Source organism: Magnolia sinica, chromosome 1 (assembly GCF_029962835.1).
Source record: "Magnolia sinica isolate HGM2019 chromosome 1, MsV1, whole genome shotgun sequence".
Taxonomy (NCBI): domain Eukaryota; kingdom Viridiplantae; phylum Streptophyta; class Magnoliopsida; order Magnoliales; family Magnoliaceae; genus Magnolia; species Magnolia sinica.
Genome location: NC_080573.1, coordinates 2,996,702 through 3,012,062, shown reverse-complemented (window position 1 = coordinate 3,012,062; position 15,361 = coordinate 2,996,702).

The window sequence follows — 15,361 nt, the reverse complement described above, 5'->3', positions numbered from 1 at the left end:
ATTTGGAAGAAATCCGATAGCTGAAATGCCTGAAATCTCAGTTTTATTTACCAGTTCCAGATTCCAATTCTGGCAATGGTGGGTTGCATTTGGCAAGTGTCGTTGGGACGGCCTGAATAGTTTATTTTTGGGTGTCCACTGGGTCCGTGGTCCGCGATGGTCCCCAAGCCCAGTGAGATCTATGCTCCTCTAAACTTTTATAATTTTCTGACCTTCCCGTGTCGCGGTATAGCCTGCACGGGCTGTCGCTAGGTGTTAACGATTATTTGGCTTGGAGGCCCGCATCAGGTTCTATCAGGACCCGCCTGACCTATTCAATTGGGCTAATCTTGGTCTAATTATTTGTGATACCTCACTACGGTGGCTTAAATAAACGGTCATGTGGCAAATCTTACGTGGACGCCCCAGGACACTGTTCTGGTTGGGCGGGACATTATACTACACCTGATGTTCAAGTGATCGGGTGGATTCATTGGCTTCCTACGGCTAATTAATCTGACTGGTACGGCTCTTTACTGGTACCACCTCTGTATACACTGACATTGAGTGTTAATGGTTATTAAGTAATATTTAAATTAATCAAATAAAATTAAAAAATAAAAATTAATGGATTTTTGGGAATCCAAAACAGTGAAAATTCAGGATGTTAGAGATACAGCGTTCAAGCACCCCATGCATTTACGGTCAAATAAACATTAGGGTGGAAACTAGGGAGTTTTTAATAATGAGTTCAATCGCTACTCTTTGTACCATAGTTTCTTGTAATATAGTCCACTTAAGATTTCAATCAGTTTTATTAATTTTATTTTTGCAATCATGCTTTAAAATGAGCCGTCAAAAGTTTCTTGTAATATAGTCCACTTAAGGGCTTGTTTGATTTTCCAATTAGGTGGTAAATGCAGTGTAAATGTTTAATGATTATTTTCTTATGCTTTAACTGCACGCTTCCCTGTATTTTATTTGACTGCTAACTTTTTTATGCAAAAATTGAAAAGGCTGCAAAATAATTATGGGTCCCACCGTGATGCATGTCCCTTATCCACACCATTCATCCATTATGCCAGCTAAAATTATGGCATGAACCAAAAAAATGAGGCATATCCAAAGCTCTAGTGGACCACACTACAGAAAAAAGTGAATCAAACACTTACCGTTAAAAACTTCTAAGGGTCATTGTTTCTTTTGGTATAGGCCACTTGAGTGTTGGATCTACATAATATTTTGGGTCATGTCTCAAATTATTGTGGTAAAACGGATAGACGGAACAAATATGACATATACCTCACCGTGAGGTCCAAAAATTTAACTAGCACTTTTGAACCGATTTTGAAGAAATTTCCAAAATTTTCAAAACAGGTGAAAGTGTTATAATAACTCATTTACCGAGTATTTACACTTGAATTGAAAAATCAAACAAGCCCTAAGGCACATTCATCATCGTGAGCCCCATAATAAAAGTCTCATGATCAACCAAAGCCGCACTCTAGGACAACATGGGACAGACGATATCACTGTAATTATATGATTTACATGGGCTACAACTTTGGTGGAGATTTACTGGTGGAAATTGATTAGAGGGCAGACTCTTGCTAGAGATAGCCTCACCTCAAAGCATGTATAAAAGTTATTCCATTCAATACTTGGATATCGTGGACTTAGCCATGAGAGCAATCTACCATCCATTGATATCCCATCACATGGTGCCTATGCCATGTTTTTTTCCACAAATCATGCATTTCATCTCGGATTTGCCATGAGCTTCTGATGCACATTCAAACCCTTATGCACTCTATTTTTTATTTGGCCATGAATGCAAACATAGTCGAATCCATGACTTTGGTGGGCACATAGGATTCACTGCTTTGGCCGAGCAGAAGACCAGGATTCACCAGGACGAATAAGGGATACGATGAGCCTTCTACCCTGGTCAGGTAGATGATCGACGTATCGGGTTCAAGCCTACTACAACCGTCTCTCCGTATTGGTCTACCATTGAAAACAAATATTTTTACTCTAGATAGAGGAAAACCGTCGCAATGAATCTAAATCTTTATAAATAAATTTTAGTAAACTATCAGGGTGAAAAAGTTTTAAGGGGAGTAGACTAAAATGAGCCAGCCTAACATAGATAGTATACACCCTACCATGCATATAAACTTGAAATCAACAAACCTTGGCAAATGAAATAATGAAACCTTTACTTACTACCCTTAGACAATTTTGGGGATGAAATTATTTTTAAGGGGGGTAGATTGTAACATCCTGGATTTTCACTGTTTTGGATTTCCAAAAATCCATCAATTTTTATTTTTTTAAAAATTTTATTTAATTAACTTAAATATTACTTAATAACCATTAGCACTAAATGTCAGTGTATACAGGGGTGGTACCAGTAAGGAGCCGCACCAGTCCGATTAATCAGTCATAGGAAGCCAATGAATCCGCATTATGTGTAGTGTAACGTCCCACCCAATCAGAACAGTATCCAGGGGCGTTCACGTAGGATTTGCCACAGGACCGTTCGTTTAAGTCACTTATAGTAAGGTATCACAAATAAATTAGACCAAGATTAGCCCAATTGAATAGGTCAGACGAGTCCTGATAGAACCTGGTGCGGGCCTCCAAGGCAGATGACCGTTAATACCTAACGACAGCCCGTGCGGGCTATACCGTGACATTGGAAGGTCAGAAAATTATAAAAATTTAGGGGAGTATAGATCTCACTGGGCTTGGGGACCATCACGGACCATGAACCCATTGGGCACCCAGAAGTGAAATCTGACACTTGCCAGATGCGCCCCACCAATGCCAAAATTGTAATCTAGCACGTGCAAATAAAACTGAAATGTAAGACATTTCAGCCATCAGATTTCTTCATAATTTACGATGAGGGTCTAATGTATTTTTCTACACTCGCCCACAAAAATCTGGGACCTGATCGTGAAACGGTGACCGTTGATCGCAAATTGGACCGTTGCGGTAAAATCCCTTATCCGATTGTCCCCAAATTTTGCATGGCCCTTCATCGGGCCATGAAGCACCTATCCTATTAGTTTCATGGCCAGAGGACCACCAGAACTGCGCCGATTCTCCAAGCAAGCTCTACACCGCTCGTTGGTGGGCCACTAGTTCTAAAACTATAGAATAATGTTCATCTTATTGGGCTTGACATCCATCGTTGGAGTCAGACCTGGGTACTGCCCAGAACCGCTCAACTTAAGCTAAAGGACGAGTGCATGAGAAGTGCAAATACCCTAAAGAAATGAGCTGGAACTTAAGTGAATTGGGTCATCCACTCTTATGCAAAGTTGGGGATTTCGGACCGTCGGTTTACAACCAAACTTCACACATATAATGAGGATATTTTCCTGCTCATATCCGTATAGCCGCGGCCCCGATCGACCATCGGTGACCGTTGAATAGACTTTTCATCATATCTGTCGATCGACACATCCAAATGGCGGGCCGATCATATCCATATGTAGATCATCAATAAGGCTAACTATCATACGGTGTATATTGACTTGTACACCCCATAGTGGGCCCTAGAGCTTAAAAAGACCCTCTCATAGGTCTAGCATAGTAAAAACCTAGCACTTGGGGCCATTTGCACCAAATCTGGCATTATAAAAGGGTCTCATTTGGGGCACCCCTCTCCCCATACGAATTTGCCCTAGAGAAGGAAGGAGAGAAGAGAGAAAAGGGAGAAGAGAAAGGAGGAGAAAGAGAGAGGAAGAAGAAAGGAAATGAGTATGTGGTAGGAGGTGGGGCCCAAGGAAGCTCAACCCTACAACTCTCTACCCATTCTCCAAGGAAACCTCCACCAAACTCACCTATGCCAAGAAGCGGAGGTAAGAATGGTATATTTTCCTTCAATAGAGCAACTTGGTATAGATTTTTAGGCATTAATATTGTCTTTCTTGATTTTGATTTAGGAAATGGTGGTTTTACCCAAATCCCCAAACCCTAAGATCTCAAAGAATGGAAATCTTCCCTTAAGGTGCGGACTATTATCCTTAGGTGGCCTAACACCAATTATAGTTGGAGTTTAATGATTTTTTTGCTTGGTATGTTGTATGGAAGAATCTAGAGGAACCTATGGATGACATATTGTTGAAATTGTATGAATTGTATGTTTATTTCTCTTTGATGTCAATCTTACCTCTCTCATGATCTAGTGTATGGATGATTGCATGCTCATGTTTGATTGATTTCTTTTTTCATATGTGTTGCTTCATATTGTGTATGATTCATTTGCACTTATGTATTTGATCCCTTGAGGTGTAGAAAGTGCTTAACTTCCTACCAACCCACACCACACACATACACCTTATTTATGATATTAATAGTTTGCTTGTTAGAGAAATTTGAATTGTATGTTGAGCGACATGAGAACATGGTGTTGAATATGCTTGATGTTACATTGGTAGTTGACATGCTATGAATTACTATTCCTACACTTGGGTTGGTCAGGAACATGAGGAGAGTGGAGTTGGTTCCGTTGGTAGGACCATCTTAAGGCTAAACCCATGGGTTTAGACGAGTGCGTATGGGCGACAGTAGTTAGACTACATGGGTCGCTTGTACCCGATGTCGTTCCGCCACATACTTGCCTAGGCTCGTGCGGTTTAGTCCACTGGCTGACCCACCTGGTTTGTTAACCTTATTTGCTCACATATGTATGAAAACTGGAACACCCTACCACCGTTGTAGCCCATCGATACCGGATGGAATATTGATCCACAGTCTTGTGAGCCGGGTATGGTGGAATGAGACACTGTGTCCGAGCTGTCAGCCTACGCTGGGGTGACGTGCCTCCCCGTAGTGACCAAGAGCGATCCCACATTCAGCACCCCCCATGTGCTTGAAGTCGGGGATGGGGGAAACTCGACGGGGTCAAGGATCGCTGGGTCTCGGCCTCACACATTGGGGGGTCTTGGCCTCGCAACTAGTTTAGGGCATTTGATACGTGGGGTGTATCAGATTTCCAAATCTACTGGATGAATGGACTTAACTAAGAACCCGGTTAACATCATCATTGCATGACATTAGCTAGGTTGGCGACTCGGCAGTCGAGGTCGCATTGAGGGAGTGTTGTCATACGCGATCGTTAGATGGAGTCGCTCGAGGGAGTGTTGTGGCAAGGGCATACATCATATATTCTTGCATGCATGTGTATTAACAAGACTAGATAGATGTTTATGATTGATTGTTTTTCATTAAATTCTTATTATAATTGATGCTTGTTACAACTTATGGCTAATAGCACCCACTGAGTTGATCACTCACTCCCACTTTGGGACAGTGTTTTAAAACACCAACCAAACCCGTTCATAAATGCAGGTGATACAGATTTCGTGGAGCCTGGCGATGCGAGCCTCGAGGAGGAGGACGAGTTCCCTTACTTCCAGTTGATGCTCACATATGTATGAAAACTGGAACACCCTACCACCGTTGTAACCCATCGATACCGGATGGAATATTGATCCACAGTCTCGTGAGCCGGGCATGGTGGAATGAGACACTGTGTCCGAGCTGTCAGCCTACGCTGGGGTGACGTGCCTCCCCGTAGTGACCGCGAGCGATCCCACATTCAGCACCCCCCATGTGCTTGAAGTCGGGGATGGGGGAAACTCGACGGGGTCAAGGATCGCGGGGTCTCGGCCTCACACATTGGGGGGTCTTGGCCTCGCAACTAGTTTAGGGCATTTGATACGTGGGGTGTATCAGATTTCCAAATCTACTGGATGAATGGACTTAACTAAGAACCCGGTTAACATCATCATTGCATGACATTAGCTAGGTTGGCGACTCGGCAGTCGAGGTCGCATTGAGGGAGTGTTGTCATACGCGATCGTTAGATGGAGTCGCTTGAGGGAGTGTTGTGGCGAGGGCATACATCATATCATCTTGCATGCATGTGCATTAACAAGACTAGATAGATGTTTATGATTGATTGTTTTTCATTAAATTCTTATTATAATTGATGCTTGTTACAACTTATGGCTAATAGCGCCCACTGAGTTGATCACTCACTCCCACTCTGGGACAGTGTTTTAAAACACTAACCAGACCCGTTCATAAATGCAGGTGATACAGATTTCGTGGAGCCTGGCGATACGAGCCTCGAGGAGGAGGACGAGTTCCCTTACTTCCAGTTGATGAATGGGACCCCGTCGGATCAGTAGATGGGTCGTTGGATCGCCGAGCAGCGGCTCAGCTTTATTCCTTGGGATATGCCATTCTTTTTGTGATTTTGTTGGGCGTCACCTTGTGCGTCCATTTGTATTCTTTTGGACATGTATATATATAGGTATAATTGATTTTCAGTAGACTTGTGTGGTTGTGCTTCATGTTTTAGAAAATTTCATAATGCGCATTTAGACTGGATTAATCGCATATTAATGAAAACTGGTTATAAGTGATTCCGGGAACTCGGAAGTCGAGCGTATGCACGACTCCCGATTTTCAGGGTGTTACAGTAATGTAGAGCGGGTCACGAATAATTTCATAGCCAAGATGGACCAAAAAAGGCTCAATCGGAGACGAAGATGACTCAAACTGTCAAACTTAAAACGGACGAATCTCGCAAACTGGAATGAGTTATCAAACATAAAATATATGATTTTGGAGTAAAACAAACTACTTTAGCCACTCAACCCGACTACGCCGGGTTGTACAAGCTGAATTTGTAAAATATCATCAAGTCGACTATTGTTACCATGTTTTAATTCCATTTTTACTATAAATGGTAAGTTTTAGTTTGATTATAACTCTTCATCCGTTTGCTTTTAAGAGGTGTGCTCAATATGAAAAGTGCTTAGAATAATTAGGAGAACAGCATGGTGAAGCCTAATAAGACACTTGCTATTTTTGGCCAAAAACCTTGCGCACCGGTCAACATTATGACTGTCAATAAATAGTAAGTTTACTATTTATAGTAAATTATGGATTCTAGGAGTTTTAATTGCAGTTTGATTATGATTTTTTTTTTAATTGCTTAGCATCCCTATTTAAGGCTTGTGAACTCATTTATTCCATTCAACAATTAATTTCAACTTTTATATATTCTTTTCTCCATGGAGTAAAAGTATATGAGAGGAGTTTAGAGAAGTTGCATGAATATAGAACAATTATTCCCTTGACTAAGACAGTACTCGACCTCACGTCCTTTACTGCGTCTGAATAGGTATCATCTGCACATCAAGGTATCGAGGAATTGCCCACGTAAGTCATTTGAGCTGTATTTGTGACCAAAACATTTTTTTTTTTAAATCTCGGGGATGATCCTAACATTCGAATTCGAGTAGTAAAAGCTTAGGCTTTAAACACATTAGTTTTATTATAAAGTCTATGGCCAAGGCATGAACGACGGTGTGATGTTTTTGGGTCCGTAAATTAGGTTATTTGGATAGTTGATGAGCGGTTCAGATCTCAGGTACACGTGGCTTTGTCATGCGTGTGACCGAGAAAGGACCGCGAGTACAATTTGTATAATTCGGAATATATCCATCCAGATTACCACGACACTGCTGGGGTAAAAGCTGGAAGCGTCCACCGAGATGTGGTCCGGTAACCGTTTTTCTATTAAAGGGAGTCTACCCACTGTGGACACGTGGCATTGATGGTAATCTATACCGTCTAGATCTTATGCCTCATGGAGGTGGGGGCATCGACCAAAAATCACACAGACCATCATAATCTCTTAATTTACTATCTCAGGGAATCCTGACCATATGAATTTAACCGTCCATTTGACACACAAATTATGACGGTTCAGATCGTCTATTCAGTGTAATTTGAAGGAAATCCTTTCCATTAAAAAAAAAATCAAATTAGACGGTTTCAATTAACCTAATCATTAAGTAAACAGTGGCCAACTCACACCGTTATAGTTGCTCGCCTTTAAAGGGATTTGGTGACTTTTGTCCCAGTGTGTTAGTTTGATAAAGGGGAGTTATCTGATACTCTGGCTAAGCACGACACTTGATACACAACACTTAGAAATGGTACATGTGACAAATACTAACACAATCTAAACCGTCTAAATTGTAGAAATCAGTGTCTCTTAGTCAAGGAATAGAAATAAGATCAGTTGAAAAATCTCAACTTTTGATGAGTTGTTTTGAAGTAAGACCATTGGTTGTTATTATTTTAACCGTCCAATGGATGTCAAGAAATAGAATAGCATGATAATCAAATATAAGAGAAATTTTCTTTTATGAAACATCTAATCTTCTTGAGATAATTTGGACGGTTTATTTTGAATTAATTGTATGACACATCTGCGATTTCTCAGTAATTTCTAACTGACTACGTATCACCTATCACACTCAGACCGAGTATCAAAGTACCTCTCATTGATAAAAACGGTCTGAACGCGGGCGTAAAAATCAACTCCGAAGTGGATAAGAAACGAGTGGGAAGTAATAATACGTCGGTAGAAAAAGAAAGGGCGTGGACTGAAAATGCTCCTCGACCGAGGAAATAGGACTTGTCCACCGATTGTGAGTCTCTACAAGGTGGCCCATGGTCCAATCATCTGCACCGTTCATCTGATTTTCCACACAATGTATTAGCCATGCTAAAAAATCTACACCCTGGAATCAACTAAGGAGCCGCAACTAATGATACGTTTAGCAAACGTTGACATTCGAGTCTTCATATGAAAAAGAAAGGCCAGGGATTAGACGTTTATGACCTACGAGAGAGAGTGATTTTTGGGCATGGTCAATCCACGGTGGGCCATCTCGTGTCATCATACTTGATAACTAACCACTAAATCCATATGTAGAAATCGATGGTCAGGATTCTATTGGGTTAAATCCGGGATGTGGACCATTTTCTTCGCTACTGTCAGCATGAAGACCTCTTATACAAAAATTAGGATTGCATGATGACACGTTTCCCGACCCATCCATCCTGGCCCAAAATTCCAACGCTCAGGATTGATTTACATTCAGCCATGACGCGCCCAAGTACCAAAACCATCACGATACTCGAGCCAAGAACGCAATAGTTCTTTAAAGCTACACTCGAATGAAGGGTACATTATCCAATGTGCGTTTAATGCCGTTTCGTAAATAGTATCAACCATACAATAGGTTGATTACTCGACTTACACAACGGATCCAGACCGTCCAATCACTGAACCTTCGTAGATTAACCATACGCCAAACTCATGCTATGTTCGTAGTTGCCTGATCGATGACTTTGAAAGAGTCAGTAAAAGCAATCTAGTAGTTGGGCCATTCATAGGGTAGATCGAAACCGTTAAAATATCCATTCAAGAAGTAAAAAGTTCCAGCAAGAATCACATCCATTCGATTTTATGTGAACGGCTTACATTCAAGCCCAAGTTTCGAATAGTCGGGGCCACTTAACAGACAAATAGAGCCGTCCATGCTCTATCCGTGATGGGCCCTACCTCGTTAAGTGGGCCCCACAGTAATCAGTATCACCCAGCTGGAGATTTTAATTTCAGTAGTCAGTGGGTACCTAGCTTTTTAATACGGTGGAAATGTCTCCGTGTGGTGTAGATATATCGTTAAGTGATGGGGACGGGACAGTTCGTTTGTTCAATAATTTTTAACTCCGTCATGACGCGGATGCACGTACAAACCCCTCCCATCTCATCATTTCCATTTTGCAGCTTTCGATGCTCTAATTTTCCTTCCCTGCCCTTCGTACGATTTGAAATAACGTTTCTGCCATTCGATCCTGGGAAGGTGATTTTTTTTGATACACTGGCAGCATATGACACCTAATACGCAGGCAAACGGAAATTCTGCGCGTAGCATTATTAACTCAAAAAATCGATAAAAGTGAGTGAACTGCTACATTTAATTTAATTTCCGAAAAAATACGTTGATTGAACAATCCTAACGTCTGGCCATGTTAAAACAAGACCATTGGATATTTTACATTTTTAACCGTCCAAAACATGTCATCCGATCCGACGGTCAGAATAATGAATAAAACTAATGTTTGGCTCGTGACACATCTAAGCTGGGAACTGTAGTTTTCACTGTTTAATTTAAACTTACCGTGTACCACGTATGCAATTTCCAAGTTGTTTATCAGAGATTGCATAAGACCCGTCAGTCTCACATGAGAAAAACTTGTATACTCTGAAAGACGCGAGAGATGATACGCAGGCACTTTGGAATTATTTATAAATTAAATATTAGAATAGAAGTAAATTAAATCAAACCGTCCAATTATAATCCAAGTTTAGATGTCTCATGAAATAGAAATAAGATCATTTGATTATCTTACTATCGGATTGTTATTGGAAGGTTAAAATGAAATATATCCAACGGCCCAATTTCAACAAGCATGTGTGCATTAATCGGAGACTTGAATTGTTAAAACTAAATAATTTTCGGAAGATGACTTATTTACAGTCGTTTCCACAAGTTAGTCAGTTTAGTTTTCGTTATTCTATCACACGTGTATGATTTCTGAGTGCCTGCGTATCAAGCGTCAGCTGACAGAGTATTAACTAACTCCATCGGATATTCCCTCTTGCTGGATTTTTTTTTCTTTGAATAGCCGAAAGGCAAGTGGATGACGGACTACTGAAGTGATTTGTACTGCATCACCTGATCCGTGTGGATCAATCTAAGATCCGCTTCAGAAGGTAGAGCCCATCACAGATTAGCTCATGGACGGTTCTATTTATCTGTAAAACATGATCTTGACCATTAGAAAAATGGAGTTGAATGTAGACAGTTGAAAGTTCCTTGATTCCCTAAAATGGACAGGTTAGGATGAAAGCTAGCAATTCATACTTCTCCAGTTGATTAAACATGGTGGGTCCTACTTCTTGATCGGCTTCGATCATCTATCATAGTGGTCCAACTATCTGAGATTTCATTCCCAGCGGACTGTCTGAAAAAAACCAAAAAAGAGAGAAGAAAATCGTTAAAGAGAAAAGCATTGATACACTGTCAGAGTGTGATGGATGATACGCATGGTACCAAATTGCGCGCTTGGCATGCAAGTAATTCAAAGCAAATCGTTCCAATTAAGGGTCCCGCTTTAGATGTATCGTGAACGAAGAATTAAGATTATTTGACTATTTGACTATAGGATTGGTGGACACTGATTGGACGGTTAGATATGATATCCAACGATCCCATTTCAATAAACAATTGACCACGAATCATAGGTCTGCCAGATTGATTTTGGGGCTGTTCATTAGAAACAATAGTTCGGCAGTTTAATTAATTATTTATTTATTGGTAAATATTTAGTGCCCGTGTATCAGGTTTCATTAACTGTAAGAGCATCAAATTAATCCACGAAAATATCGGACGTTGGGTGGTGATTGGTGAAGAGGACGCGGTTTCGGTGGATCCGAATCCATTAACGTCGGTGGATCCCTAACTGTGGGGCCCATTTGGATTTGTTTTTATTATATCCACTCCATCCATCGGTTTTCTAGCTCATTTTATGGCATGATCCCAAAAATATTGTAGATCTAAATCTAAGGTGGTCCACACTACAGGAAACAGGGGCGATTGAACGCCCACCATTATTAAAAAAAAAAAAAAGAAACTTTAGGCCCACCGGAATGTTTATTTGCCATCAAACCCATTGAAAAGTTCACAAAGATACGGATGAAAGGACTACACAAATATCAGTTCCATGCAAAACTTTTGTAGCTCATAAGAAGTATTTTATAATTAATCACCACCGCTTCGGATCTGCTGTATAATTGTATTGTTGCGCTCACCTCCTAAGATATATAATTTGGTGAAACGAATGTCCAGAGTGGATATAGGAAAAATATATCAGGGTGGGCCCCACAGTCAGTGATCCATCCAAGCGGCGTCCCTCACCACCCAGATTTGATTGGTGGGCGAGAGATGAGCTCTGACTTTGTTAATGTTTTTTTTTTTTAGCGGAATAAGTACTCAGCCCATCTCTGATAGCATACGCTCCACCAATCAAGTCGCCACGTCGCCTTATCACGGGGATGAATGCTGAGCTCCTCACCAGCCAATTCCCGGTCCGAGAAAAATCATCCCCTCTTGACGTTTGACGGGGAGACTTGGAAATGATTGTAATACGAATTTCTCTTTTTTGTTTTTTCTACCGAGGAATGATTCATACACCTCTGGTTTTAGACCGGTTTGGCTGCTGACCCCAACATCAGCCAACTAGCTGATGTCAAAGCCCCCTGAGCTCTGCCATGATATATATGTTTTATCCATGCTCTCCGTCTATTTTTCGGCTCATTTGAAAGCATGAACCAAGAAAATAAGGCAGATCTAAATCTCTAGTGGAACACACTAAAGGATATAATGGGGATTAAATGTTTACTATTGCAAACTTCTAAATGATCATGGAAGTTATAGATCAAGCTGATATTTTTGTTTTTCCTTCGTTCATCTTTGTCTAACCTTATTAACAGGCTGGACAGCAAATAAACATTTCTATGGGCCTTAGTTTTTAATAGTAGACATTATTCCCCTCATTGTTTCTCGTGGTGTGATCCACTTGACCCGTGGATCTCCCACATATTTCATCTCATGCCCTAAGATGACCTTTGGATCTCCTACATTTTATGTTTTATGTTTTAAAATGATATGAAAAAAATGAATAAATAATATGAATAAAGCACATACATCATTGTGCGGTCTACATAGCTTCGACACCAGCTAGCCAGCTGGCCGGTATCCAGTCATCAGCCAAACTTATCTGGCTATGCTATCATTGGCACCAATTTTTTCTAAATTTAGAATTAGAGTAGTATGAAAGATGAATGAATGGAGGTAGCTCACAAGCCACAAGGATGGAACTTTCATCAGAACCACCCGGTACATTACCTTCTCATGTTTACCTTTGGTCTCATGAATCATGACCATCCACATCTCAAGTACTATGCCAACCCTAGGAAAATATTTGAGATGGGACGGGCATGATTAGTTTGCGTATGGCCCATTGTAGTCATCGTATTTATCTAATTCATCCATATGATGTGCCTTGTAAGGATGAAAGAATCACATATGGATCACAGCATTAAGAAACTCAGGTGCGTCATACAACGTGAATTTAAAGGTTTTTACATAGAACTTATGAGGTGGCTCATTTGAGTGTTGAATCAGCCTGGTCGTTGGGATCATGGCCAGAAAAAGGGTGATGCTCCAGATGGACGGGGTGGATTTCATGAAGTCATTGTTTCTTTTTTACTTAATTAGGAAAGGTACCCCACCAGCTGGTGGATGGATACAACTTGCCTATTGACGCTGCCAATAGTGATGTGGCTACTAGGGGTGCACACGATACGGTTCGGTCCAATTCTGGAGTGAGATCAGAATAAAACTATTTCCAACGGTTATAGGAAAAACAGAACTGGACCGTTTCCACCCCATAACCGAATCGGAATCCGATCATAGAAAACTAGTTCGGTTCTAGTTCAGTTCTATGATTATAGGCTTTTTATAATCCAATCCAATTGCATGGCTTGTTTTTATAATCCAACTTAATTGCATGGTTTGTTTTTTTTTTTTTTTAATCCAATCCAATTGCTTGATTCCTAGAGATAAAGAGAGGCCATGAAGGAGGAGGAGAATAAAGAAAGATTAGGTTTTTTTTTTTCTTCTTAAAAAATGTTTTAAGAACATTAAAATTAAAATATTTATTAACAAAGGAGTCCGATTCCAAGTTTAGATTCAAGGTTCGGTTATATGGTTCGATTCGATTCTATAGAACCTCAAACCGAGAACTGAACCGAAATTAACTGGTGTTTTAATTTTCAAAACTCGTGCTCTTCAGACCAAACCATGCGATCTAGTTAGTTCCGTTTCGATTTACCGATTCCACTAGTTCTGTATGCACCCCTAATGGCTACCAGACAATGTTATGTTTGAAAATATTGAAAATAAAAATAAAATAAAATAAATTATTTTTTGTTTCACCCGGCTAAATCACATAAAAATTACATTGTCCTTAAAGCGTGATTTGTCCACTTATCAATTGTTGATGGTTATAGGCGAATTCCTTCCAGGATAAGATAAACCTATTTAGATCCCGCGTGTAGTTTTCACAAAGGATTCACTTAGGAATAATTCAACGTAGCTGATCTTTTGTGAGGCTCAAATAGTGGACGTATTTAGAGTATTATTTAATGGAGATGTTTTCTGAAGGATCTGATGAATGATGAGAGATTTGTTGGAGTTGATTGAGATTTGGACCGGAATGGTCCAGTTTATATAGGCAACAAGGAGTGGACCGTTGATAGGTGGATATCAACGGTTCAAAATGATTGAAAAATATTTCTGACCATTAATCATTAATTTGAATCGTTTCTGGTCATCGGATCAAAAGATCTGACCGTTGAATCATTGTAGTATGTCCGTTTTTGGACAATTATGACTTTTAAGACTGCTAACTGTTCTAAAAAAGATTGATCACCCTAACTAACACCACACGACCTACGCATGAACGCACACAATTCAAGGATCTCAATCTCCAAAACTCGAAGTAAAAATATTGAACACACCTTGATATATAAATCACAAGTTTTTTTTTTCTCATTTTCGATATAGGACAAAAGTACAAACTGTACTTTTCATTTGTAATTTTTTCAAAATCATTTTGTCAGCAAAATGAAAATTCTAAACAAATTTGAATTTTTTTTTTTCAAAAAACCAAATTTCAACATAATCTTTTAGCCTCTTCCTTATCATCTACTTTATTAGGTAATTTTAGTGTGGGAGTACAAAAATGAGATAGATCTAAATCTCAAGTAAACCATACTACAAAAAATGATAATGTTGAACACCCATCTTTAAAAAATTTTTGAGGCCCATTGTAATATTTGTTTTCGATCCAGCTTGTTGATCGTTGATAAGTTTTCACAGGCTTAGATGAAGGGAAAATACAAATATCAATTTTATTCAAAATTTTTGTGGCCATGACAAAATTATAATGTGGGTATTCAATCACCACTGTTTCCTATCATGTAACACCCAGAGATTTGCCTTTGCCTTATTTTTTGTCTCGTGCCCTAAGATAACATGTAAAATTGGATGGAGAGTGTCAATAAGATGGTAGTGAACCGCGGAAGTGACTATAGGGCTGTCAATTTGCCGGTCCTGAAGTAGGAGTCAGACTGGATTTTGAACTGTTTTGGGTTGGTCCGCCGAGCCTGCCCTTTGTAAAATTCTGATTTTTCAAGCTCAACCCGAACCATTGACACACCCCGGAGTAAGAATAATATTGAAACACGAGAGATGCTTGCATTCAACCGCTTTGACAATGAGTTACCGTCCACTGCAAATGTACATCGATAATTGAAAGGAAGGAAGAGAGATAGAGAGAGGTGGCAGCGTGCTATACGCTGAGAGGG